General features: G+C 46.7%; 1 long non-coding RNA gene and 1 other non-coding gene across 2 annotated transcripts; both read left to right on the plus strand.

Annotated features, from left to right (window-relative positions):
• The first annotated feature begins 419 nt into the window (after nucleotides 1–419).
• On the plus strand, nucleotides 420–3,925 carry LOC130027424 (uncharacterized). The gene is made up of 3 exons (XR_008793038.1): nucleotides 420–544; nucleotides 2,411–2,441; nucleotides 3,120–3,925. It is a non-coding gene; the product is annotated as an uncharacterized LOC130027424 (long non-coding RNA).
• On the plus strand, nucleotides 2,495–2,566 carry LOC130027899 (small nucleolar RNA SNORD93). Its single transcript, XR_008793108.1, has one exon. It is a non-coding gene; the product is annotated as a small nucleolar RNA SNORD93 (small nucleolar RNA).
• Nucleotides 3,926–10,698: the final 6,773 nt, after the last annotated feature.

The following is a 10,698-nucleotide window of genomic DNA, read 5'->3' on the forward strand; positions in this document are numbered from 1 at the left end:
GTTGCTTAGGACTTGAAGAAACGGGGTGCGAAGAGATGATCCAGCAAGTAGGGCTTTAATTTAAAGAGTAAGTTGCCTTGCACGTGGCCGACACGTGGTCAACCTAAATTGGATCCCGGACATCCCCTCTGGTCCCCTGAACACAGCCAGGACTGATTCCTGAGTAACCTAGAAGCATTTCCAGGTGTGGACCCCCTAAACCAAAAAGAAAAATAAACGGGGTACGGGTAGAGAAGACGGAGCTACGAAACGAATGAGTGCCGGGAGCTTCGGGAGCTTCGTGCCATCACTCAGCGAGGGTTGGGGAACAGAAGTTCTCCCCGAGGCTGGGGCTGAGCCTTGGGGCGCGGCCCGCCTGGCTTTCGGCGGGCTGGCGGCAGGGGGCGCCCGCGGGCCTCCGGGCGCCGCTCTCGGGGGCGGGTGCTGGGCCGGGCCGGGCGCGGGGGCCCCTGTGGTTGGCTACCGCGCGCGCTGACGCCCAGAGTCCCTTTTAAACTGGCTCCCGTGGGGCACCCTCCCTTTTCGAGCGCGCATCACGGCTCGGGTGAGTTGTCTTCCAGGCTCGAGTCCGAGAGCGGCCACGTGGACTTGGAGGGGGGGTGAGAGGGGCCGGGAGGTCGTTTCTGGGGTGGCACTGACTACTAGGAGTGCGCCCCCGCGGGCGTCCGGGGACTGGGCTCAGCCCGGCCGGCCTTCCCGGGACCGAGAGCCCTGCTGAGCGGTAACACGCTGGTGATGCTCGGTGTGCTTTCTCCGGGAAGCGCCATCGTGGCGCCTCAGATCCTTACCCCACCCCGCCCCTCACCCCAGGCCCGAGCGCGTGCAGCCCCTCTCGTGCGGCTGTCTGGGTCCGGGCAGCAGGGAGCGGCGAGGTTTTCCGTAGCTGCATCTGCAGGCTGTGCCCTAGCCGTGGCCAGCGTCCCCTTGCCCCGCGCGCGCGACCCCCGACGGCCCCAGACGCCCCCAGCTCTCCCCTATCGAGTAGGGCAATTCCCGATAGGTTAAAAAGCAATTATTCGGGGTGAATTTGGAGTTAAATTGAGAGACCCGAGCGACAGTTCACTGGGCAGGGCGATTGGCTTGCACGCGGGCCGCCGGGGTTCCATCCTCGCACCGCGAAGGGTCCCCCAAGTTCTCGGCAGCACTCATGTAAGCTGAGTGTGACCCAGAACAGACCAAAGAGAGCCAACTGACATACCGAACTTGGTCTTGAGGAGCGCGCCTTCCGTCTGGCGCGTCACTGAAAGCTTTTTCCTTTTCCTAGGAGAAGGGGTGCACAAGCTGGGTGGTCTGTCCGCCCGGTAGATCCGGAGGGACTGGCTAAGGCATTCCTGGGAGGGGCCAAAGCTGCACTTAAATTTAAGCTGGGTATTAGGTTAAATGAAAGTTTCCTCCTATGGAACTTTTTAGCACAAGTGACACCGATGTTCGTGGGAAGGTGGGGTTGCCTGGCTGTGCGCAAGCCCGGCCCCGCCCCGAGACTTCTCGTACACCCTGCTGGACAAAGCAGATTTTAGTTAAGTCGTGCCGCGGATTTTAATAAGAACGTTCCAAAGATCTAAAGTGAAGGAGTCTTTGAAGTTTATAGGCGCTACTTAGTTTAACGGTAAGATCTGAGGTTTGTAGGGTTTCCTGCTTCGGAGCTGTTAGCACAGCACCTCTTAGAAGAGGAAAACGGACGGAACACCCATTTTATTGCACTCCACACTATTGGACGGCGTGGGGTTTTTAACGGGCTGTAGTGTTGCAGGCGCCGTTCCAGGCACCCAAAGCTTATGGATCCTTGTCCCAAGAGACAGGAATTGCAATGGGCAATTAATTGTGCAGCTGCTGAATCAGGGAGCGGGAGATAGTACAGTGCAGAAAGCTCTTTCTCTGCATCCGATCTGGGTTCGATCGCTGTCTGGCACCCCACGGGTTCCCTGCGGGAATGTTGACTGAGAAGCAGAGCCAGGAGTAAGTCCCCAGCACCGGGTGTGCCCCCCACCCCCACCACTCAAGAAAGGCTGAGCAAATCCGTTTGAGCCCAGCCCAGACAAGCAGGCTGCCAGCAGCTTGCGCTAGTGTCTATTTAAGGGTAGCGCAGAGGAGCAGGGCTGAGCACCATTCTCTTCTGGCAGCGCTCCTGCCCTGCTCGCAGTAAACAAGCTTCCAGCTTCCTTTGGTTTTCTAATCAGTTACGTCTGTTTCAGCGTTTCCGGTGGTTGCCAGTTTAATTTTTTTTTAATCTGTACTATTAATGTAACAAAGTTGGAAAGATGGTGACTGGAGAACATAATTTTTTTTAAAGGATTTTTATTCCAAAGGTTTACAGTTGTCAAAGGTAGCCGGCAGGGTTCCATGATAAACACAAAGCAAAAAAAAAGTCATAAATTATTAACACAATATTAACATTATTCTTTTCCACCAGGCTCAAGAGGTCAAGATTCTGATGGACTTAGGTATGGACCAAATGGGAAGAATCTGGCTTGAATTTGAATTACAATGGGATTCTTGGCCAAGGATGAGAACTCAATCTGATGGATGTACTTCCATTCTGATGGGTTAAAGGATTTACCTGAGGCCAACTTTACAGACAGCGCCTTAGCTGCAGTGACCTGCTGATTTTCCCCATCCCCCAGTAATATATTTTAGAAAAATATTGGGATAAATGGTTATTTTAGGAAAGATGGGTTCCTAACTTGCCAGGAACCCCAGGTCCATCTCCTGAGCCCTTGAAATTGTTTATCTTTGGATTAAAGTTTCAGCAACAGAATTGTAAAATATTTGAGTTGGTGTTTGAATCAGCTCAAAGGGCTGGTACATTGTACTGCTGGGTATTACCCAAAACCTCATACCCCCAAATGTTTTATGGAGGCCAGAGATTTGGCTCAGTTTTGCATATGAATGTTTACCTGGGGGTGTGAGGAGCCCCAAGCTCAATCCCCTAGACTTACACGTGCACAAAGCTATTTATTACCCAGAGCCTTAGTGGGTTTGTGTGTAGTATGTTGGTGGTCCCTTCGACTTACCATAGATTTTGTGAACAGGTATTTTAGAAAGCTAAGAAACATGTCCTGATAGCAAGTCTTATTTAATAGCTGCCAATCTAATTGCCCACCGTGATACTACTTTTACAGATCTGGGGCTTGAAACGAAGAAATGGATTTGAAAGAAGCTTTTCAAGTAGTGGGTGATTTGACCATGTGACGACTGATACATGCAGAAGACAGCTTTTGCTCTTTATTCTTCATGGTGGGGAGGTGTCGAATTAATTTTTAGCAGGTCAGGGGCCCAAGAGATGAACAGCAGGTAGGGAACTTGCCTTGAACGTGACTGGCATGGATTCAATCCCTGGCACCGCTAAGTCCTGAGCACTGCTGGGTGTGATCCAAAAGCAAACTTTTAAGCAGGTGCCAAATGTCCAAGATAAAACTGTATCCTGTATCTCCCTCATAATGAATTTCTATTGATTTAAAATTCTTTAAAGCAATCTTTTTAAGGAACTGGCAGTATCCTGAATTTTACAACTATCTTCGTTTTATTTTTGGATCATGCCCCAGCTGTTTTATTTAGGGAAATGCCCACTCAGCATTGATCTTGGTGCCATACAGTGCCAAGATCATGTGTTGGTTTATTAAAGTTCTAGGACTTAGGGTTTATATGCTCTCAAAAATTACTGAGTACAGAGCATTGATATATTTAAGTTGACCCAAAAGATAAGATTGTTGTATTCTGGGCGGGTATGGTCTGTGCCTTGCAGCAGCCACCCCTCTATGTTCAATCCTCAGCACCACATATGTTAGCCTGACTACAGCCAGCTGTGGTCCAAAACTGGAAGAAAAGGGGGCCACTGATGGTCTTCTAAGGAACCAGGATGGTTACAAAAAGGGTGGGGGTACGATTCTGCATCCCATAATGATGCTGGAGCTTAACCTTTGTCAGATTTGGTGGTGATATTAAATGTGAATTACTTTTAAATAAATAAAATTTTTATAAATTATCCTGTGTGGTATGTCTTTGGCAAAGCCAGTCTAGGTTCAGAATTTGTTTTGTTGAAATACTGAAAGTGGCAAAAACAAACCATTTAGGATAAATGTTTGAGAAATAAATACTGAGAGATAGAACGAGCTCTTCTGGACTGGCACTTACCCATGATCTATTGTCACTAGTGGCCACATGGTATCAAAAAATGGAGTGACAATTACTGCTATATGCCCTATAACTGATCGTTCCAGTACTTTATCACTCTAAGACAAGACTGGCCTTGGCTGTTAATGGCTAGCCAGAGAATTAATGGAATGAAGTAAGGCTCCGGTGCTTTTCTTAAACATGGGTTCATATCTTGAAAAAAAAAGCTAGTATGAGCCGTCCTTTATTGTTGGAAGCCAGGATGAGCCAAGTTTGGCTGAGTCACTGCTGGTAATAGGTTGAAGCTCAGCCTGTTGGGGCCTGCCTGCAGGATCCTGGCTGCTTCCCAGGTGCTGGTTATGCATCTAACCTGTAGAAGCAAGTCCTACCTTCCCCAAAGCCCCTTTCCCTGGTTCCAGGTTTGATGCCTTATTAACTTCATGTCATTCCAATTTGTCTCAGCCCTTGGTTAAGTAAAATAAGTTCCCCAGGAAAAGAAGCTGCGGCTGGCCCTCTCGTTTGCCCTCCTGAGCACAGCACATGCTGTAGAGCTAAACCTGGACTGGAAAGAAGCCAATGTGATTAAACTGTCTGGCCACTCTTTTGTACACAAGTGCCCTGTAGAGAAGTGAAACAGATCTGGAGTTGAATGGAGCTGTGAAGCGGATTTATTAGTTCCAAGGGAAGAGCTCAGGCATGAAGAGAATCACTAATTATGGCTATAAAAGAAAATGATGGGAAGATCTTTTTTTCTAACCTAAGGTCTCAAAAAATGAACTATCTTAATTTCCAGTTATTTCCCCCACCCCCATCTTCTGTCCTTTCTGAATGATGGGGTCAACAGTGTTCTAGGCATCTCCATTTCCAATATTCTATATATATCACAGATTAGTGAGATCTAAAACTCAACTATCAATAGCACTGTAGCACTGTCCTCCCATTGTTCATCAATTTTGCTCGAGCAGGCCCAGTAACGTCTCCATTGTGAGACTTGTTACTGTGTTTGGCATATCGAATATATCACGGGTAGCTTGCCAGGCTCTCAGAGGGGTGGAGGAATCAACCTGGGTCAGCCAGTCTGGCAGCGTGCAAGGTAAATCGCTGTGCTATCGCTCCCCCCCAACTATCAATAACTGTAAATCACAGTTCTTTAGAAAAATTAAGTCTTTAAGAACTCCAGGTGCTGATCTCCCCCACCTTGCTTGTTATTAATGGTGCTTCGAGGCTGGTCTTGAGAGGTGTGTGGTTGAAGACTCTTCTGCTTGACGGAGATTTGATCCAGCTGCAAGGAGACATTCCCAGGGGGACAGAATGGGTCCCATATGCTACTGTATCACGCTGTTCTAGGCCAGTCTTAGAATAGGTTTGTGTAGCAAGGTCAGCAGTCTGATGGTGATTTGGTGATTTGCCCCAATTACAAAGGTAGATGCCTAGGACAGATTGAGAATAGCACCATGTCCCTAGGATGATTTGAGGTGCTGTGGGAACAATACAACAATTTTAAAAGGGGGATAAACAATTAGCCAGAAGGCAGCATGGCTATAAAGCCAAGATATTACTGGGGACTTTGAAGGAAATGTACACTGGTGAAGGGGTGGCTGTTGGAACACTGTGTGAAAGAAACAGTGATGAACAACTTTTTGACTACCTTTTGGTGATTCAATAAAAATAATTTTTAGAATTTTTTAATTTATTTTTATTTTTTTACTTTTTGGGTCATACCTGGCAATGCACAGGGGTTACTCATGGCTCTGCACTCAGGAATTACTTCTGGTTGTGCTCAGGGGACCATATGGGATGCTGGGAATTGAATCCGGGTTGGCTGCGTGCAAGGCAAACACCCTACCCTCTGTGCTATCTCTCCAGCCCCAAAATAGTTTTTTTAAAGTAATGGAAAAAAAAGCTTTGCTTTGCTTTTGACTTCCTTGGCCTTGGCTCAGAGCCTTCCGGGAAATAAGGAGCTAGTTGGCCAATTCATAATTTGACAATTGCACAAGGATTAGGAGGAAGGGGAACATTTGCATCCTTACCTTGCTGAAATCCAAACCAGAAGTATTTCCCACCCCTCTTATGATCCTAGAAGGAAGTATAAAAGAGATGTTTTGAACTGAAACAAGACCCAGAGCAGGTAGATGCTGATACATCTGGCTCTAGAGTTGTAAGGGTTGTGGGCAGAAGCCGCTGTCAGCCTGGATCTACTCAGCTAAGAAGTAGTACCTTCCTTGGAGAGAAGCCAAGTTCAGACTGTGTGACCATTAATGTATCTGAAAGACTTATTTTGTACTAGGAAGTACAAATGCCTTTATGATAATTTGCCATGTATTTATAATCAACTTTTTTTTTTTACCCCACTATTTTGAAACTGGTTTATCAACTGGGATGTTGTGCCCTAGACTGGAAAGACCCCAGATGTATTCTGAGAACAGTTCCGCATCCACCTGTACAGAGACAGAGATGGAAGCCCAGTCACATCTATTTGATGTCTGTCACCACGATTTGTTTCTGAGATGAGAGCAGAATGTTGTGGTTGATGGCGTGGAATCTAATGTCACCATCTTAACAGTTTGGACAAATGCCCTTGCATGCTTACCCCCACCTTTGAAGGCAGAACTGGGCTCCTCATGTCATTTATATATCTCCTATAGTGGGAACTGTGGGACATAGAATCACAGAGACTCCAAGAAGTCCTCAGTACAAATGGCCATTAGTCACCTGTGGAATTGGGTATAGAAGGTCTTGAGTCCAGATGGGCATGTGCAGAAGTGTTGAGACACATCACATCAGACTGGGAAGAATTCATATTGGTGGAAGGGTAGGAAGTGTCTAGAGGTCCTAGGACCCCAGTGCTTCTCAGCCAACTGAGCCAGACTTTAGCTAAAGGGCCAAGAACATGGTGCTGCTCGGGCCCTGCACTGCTGGGCATCCCCGGGGCCACCTGCCAGGCCTGCACCTTCACCACTTACCATCTCCCAGCCCAATAAGTAGTATTTTTACAATACATCAATGGAAGGGCTTCATATATACATTATTCCAATAGCACACCCACCTCCTGAGAATAACTGGTATTTTAAAAAAATGTAAAAATATCTCAATTCACAATGATTAGAATTTAGTATAATATTTTTATTAACTTTGTATAAATGTGTTTCCCTCTGCATTTACATTGGGAAACACTGGTCTACCATGTGAAATGTCATGAAAATTGGCAGAGAGCAGTTCCACAGTCCAACAGGAAGGAAGGGGTTGCTGATGTGTGAAGGAACTGGGAGAAAGCAAAAACATTAGTGCTGGCGGTGCAGAATTTTTTTCAAGTTCAAGGCAATGATTTTTTTTCAAGGGCAGAAGGTATTAAGAGCTGGTGTTCCTCAGTTTAACAAATTTTACAATAAGACTGTCTCTCCATAGACCCCTGCCAGCACCCTTTCCCCCCTCACCACACACACACACACACACACACACACACACACACACACACACACACAACCCTAAGGATATATCCACTAAAATCTATCACTACTACTAATGTCTGAAGATAAAACCAATACTCACTTTTTAAACAAATGGCTCTGAGAGAGAGCCTTGCACAAAACACATCAAACACATCCCCAGGGCTTCCTCGTCAGGGAGGTCCCATCTCTGCTATCCCTTCTGATGATAAGGAGCCCGAGACCAGAGCAGAGGTGACCTGTTCACCCCACCAGGCACCTGGCTCACATCTTAACAGACAGGTTTCTAGGGGACTTCTTTCTTCTTTCTGAGTGAAATGCTTAATTATGATGTGAACTGCACAATCTGAAACTGCCCATCTGCTCTTGTGTAATTAAAGGTTAGAAGTGCCAGCCGAGTACCTTCCTTATTTTGTTCTAAGGAAAAATAGCTCATGAGGTATGTGCTTCACTTAAATATATATATATATATATATATATATATGAGTGTATGTATGTATATATATGTCACACACACACTGTCCTCCCGTTCATCGATTTGCTCGAGTGGGCCCAGTAACGTCTCCATTTTTGAGACTTGTTGTTACTGTGTTTTGACATATTGAATACGTCACGGGAAGCTTGCCAGGCTTTGCTGTGCAGGCGAGATACTCTCGGTAGCTTGCCAGGCTCTCCAAGAGGGGTGGAGGACTCGAACCTAGCTCAGCTGAGCAGGCTGCACGCAAGGCAAATGCCCTACCGTTGTGCTATCATTGCTCCAGTCCCATATGTATGTATACATACATACATATGATATATATTGTATATGCTTTGTATATGTATATTGTATATGCTTTGGGGTCACACACAGCTGTATTAGGGGGTTCACTCCTAGTGAGCTTGGGGGACCATATGGGGTGCCAGGGATTGAACCCGGATTGGTTCCATGCAAGGCAAATGCCCTACCCACAGTACTATTGTTCCAGCCCTTTTAAATATTTTAGAGATTAGGTAATTTCCAAATGAGACAGTAAGTTTCAAAATCAGTGATCTGAAATTAGAAACATGATTTTAAAAAATTTTTTCTTTATCTTTTTTTAAAAACTGATTTATTTTAATTTGGTTTGTTTTGCTGTGGGACCACAATAAATAGTACTAGGTGGAGATGGTCTGATCCCTGACACCACATGAGAATGAGATCAGGAAAGCCTTGGCCCAAACAAGCTGCTTTATTGTCTGGTTGGTTGTTTTGGGGCTATACCTGACAGTGCTCAGGGGTTACTCCTGGCTCTGCACTCAGGAATCACTCCTGGTGGTACTTGGGGGACCATATGGGATGCTGGGGATGGAGCCCAGGTCAGCCGCATGAGAGGCAAATGCCCTACCCACTGTGCTATCACTCTGGCCTGCAAAAACTGCCCTCTTTCCTCTGTCCCCATCCCAGTTCCAAGAGGAAGTATCCTTTAACGGAGAAATCATCTGCAGCACTGACAGGCGGCACACCCAGGAGATGACTGTCACATCCCCAAATTTCCACATTTTCATATTTATCACTTGCACAAAATCTTCCCCTGGAACATTCCTTCCTCCCCATGTTACCTTTCTAGTTCATCTCTGTGGGATCTCTTGTGTCTCTTTCCAGGGAGGCTTCCCTTACTCTCAAGATCAGATTTGGTATCCCTCCCCTTGTTCCCAGTCCCGGCCGGCCCAGACACAGCTCCTATCACTGGTGTCACTAACAATAAACCACTGACTCAATGGTCTCTGTTCAGTCCATATGCTCCACAGGGCCATGTTCTCATCTCCCTACTGGCTAGGGCAGTTTCAATTACATGATGAGCTCTGGGCGAGCGGGTGATGAAAACTAAGATGACACAATGGTGGGTGTGAGTTCAAGGAGCGTGGGCAGGTGGGACACATGTGTTTGGTGACCAAGAGTCACCTCCCCAGGCCAGCCAACGGTGATGGATGAACAAGTAAAAGTAAGTAAAGGCTCTCCCGTTGATCATCGATTTGCTCGAGCGGGCCCAGTAACGTCTCCATTGGAGACTTTGTTGTTACTGTGTTTGGCATATCGAATATGTCATGGGGAGCTTGCCAGGCTCTGCCATGCGGGTGAGATACTCTCGGTAGCTTGCCGGGCCCTCCCAGAGGGGCGGAGGAATTGAACTCGGGTCGGCCATGTTGGCTGCGTGCAAGGCAAACGCCCTACCGCTGTGCTATTGCTCGCGATAGCAGGGCTGGAGCGATAGCACAGCGGTAGGGCTTTTGCCTTGCACGCAGCCAACATGGCCGACCCGATGGATGAACAAAGGAACAGAGAAATGGGGAAACAGAGGAACAGGCCCCACAGACTGGTTGGTAATCAGAGACCGTTTATTACATTTTCATCCTTATCCTTACAGTTTCATTCTCCTACAGCATAGTTGTTTCTTCCTCCTTCTTCTCTCTTACAGCATAGTTACATAGAAATTGTGAAGGGTCAGGGTACACATAGGTGAGATTGAACATTACCATAACAACAAACAGATGTAAAGCCACTTCCTCAGGGGAAATTCTAGGAGATTAATTTAGGGACAAAAATCTCATCTAAGGGTTCAGGACTTTAGATTACTAGAGATCCGCTCAAGGGTGGAATCCCATTTAGGGCGTATTGCTTTCTCCTTTCCTCAGTAATAATTAACTACTTACTAATATTTCTAGTCATTTTGTAAGAACACAGTAAGAGATATATTAAGTTTAAAGGGTGGCTCTTCCTGGGAACATCTCACTATATATCCCAGAGTAACAGTCTCAGGCCAGGTTAGGAAAGACTAACCAGCAAGTTTCTTATTCAGTTACTTCTTTCTTGGATCATAACAGAGTTTGTTCCATGACTGTGCCCTTGACATTATTCTTAGTTTTTCAATGAGACAGCTTGCCCTGGGTCCATCCTTGTCCCTTTCCAGAACCCTCCTTTTGGGGGTGTTAGGAAGTATGGGGAACTGAGGCTTAAGTTAGGTAAATATGGGGGGTATGGTGCCGCCAGCAGGTCAGTCTGTACCTGTGAGGTGAGAGCATCAGCAGCCTGATGGCGCCTTTAGACTTCCAGATACCCCAAAATTGCTGCTGTGCCTTTGGCCAGACCCCAAAAACTTGGGACAAAGTTTACCCAGAAAGTAAA

This window comes from Sorex fumeus, unplaced genomic scaffold (genome assembly GCF_029834395.1).
Source record: "Sorex fumeus unplaced genomic scaffold, SorFum_2.1 ptg000037l, whole genome shotgun sequence".
NCBI classification, from domain to species: Eukaryota; Metazoa; Chordata; class Mammalia; order Eulipotyphla; family Soricidae; genus Sorex; species Sorex fumeus.